A 1,383-nucleotide genomic window follows, 5' to 3' on the forward strand; every position below is an offset into this window, starting at 1 on the left:
ATAGGGTATGGCACAATTAAGCCACAGGGTAGGGGAAGCTGGGGGTGGGGGTTAGGAAGGCAAGGGATCTTTGAAACAATTAAACACAGGTGGTACAGTTTGAGGGTAATAACATCTGATTAATCTAAATAGATATTATGTTTTCCTCACTAACATGTAACTTTAGCTGTGTGACTGGCAAAAGAGTTCATCTGTAGCTGGAAGGTCTGGATCTATCTTCTGTAGTGAGCGTCTCTGGGTCTGGCATGTGTCCCTGGAGTCTTCAGCGTGTGTCTCTGGATCTCAGCATGCATGTCTGGGTCTCAACGTGCATCTCTGGGGTCTTCAGTCAGAAGAGGTGGCCGGAAGAAGATGGCGTTGTCTCTGCTGGACTTGTGGGAGCACCTATAGGATAATCACGACAGGGAAGCAGCACCCCAGCAGGGGGATGTCTGCAAAGGGTATGTAGCAAGCATTAGGCTACTTGGGAGCAAGCACATAATGGTCTATTGTTGAGATCCTAGAAAAGTAATGGTGTTTGAGGAAATGTAGTCTTAGAAGGCACCTTTGAGTCTGTTTTGGATGGCTGAGGAAGAAAAACATCATGTTAGTTGTGTATCTGGGGTAGGCAGCAACAGTTTGTCTGTAAAAGGGAACTAGTTGTTAATTAAGAGCTGAAAAATGTTGATCAGCATGTTGGTTTAACCTGTTGAAGTAGAGTAGATGACTTTTGAACCTTAATCTTAAAAATTGAAAAAATGTTGGACATAGATCACAAGTATTAGAGAGAAAAGGAAACATTTAAACAAAAAACAAGAAAATTTTTGGTTGAAAGACACGAACATTGTTGCTTTAGGTGGTCCTGTTAGGGAGAAAAAGAAACATTTAAAATTTTTGCCTGAAAAACAGGAAAGGTGTTGTAGGTCTTCCTGTTGTGGAGAAGCAGTAATGGCAGGTTTAGAAGCAGTGGGGGGAGGGCCTTGCACTGCCATGTGGCGTCTGGGTGCTCTGGCAGAGAGGACCTGTATTCCACCTTTTTTTTTTCTTAGAAATCTTAAATGGAGAGAAGGAGAAAAAGCTAACTTTGAAGAAAGCTTAGAGGAAGAGACATACAGGCTTGATAAGAGCCAAAAAATCAGAGAGAGTGAAAGGCTGTGTCTATGGGAGAGACACGTGGCAACCAGGCCCGGCCTGGTGTTTTCAGCCAAGAGAAAGAAAGTCGAAGGTGGGGAGAGGAGCAAGCAGGGTCCCAGACCCGCCGTTTTTCAGGCAAACCAGCTGAACTAAATGGTCAGCCGCAAATGATGGCAAATAAGGGGAAAGCCTATGTTTGCCTATGTTAGCAGGCTGTGTGACTCCCTAGGGGAGAAACACTGGGGACTAGAGTTTAGAGTCAGTGCTCTT

The sequence above is a fragment of the Arvicanthis niloticus genome, chromosome X, assembly GCF_011762505.2.
Source record: "Arvicanthis niloticus isolate mArvNil1 chromosome X, mArvNil1.pat.X, whole genome shotgun sequence".
NCBI lineage: Eukaryota > Metazoa > Chordata > Mammalia > Rodentia > Muridae > Arvicanthis > Arvicanthis niloticus.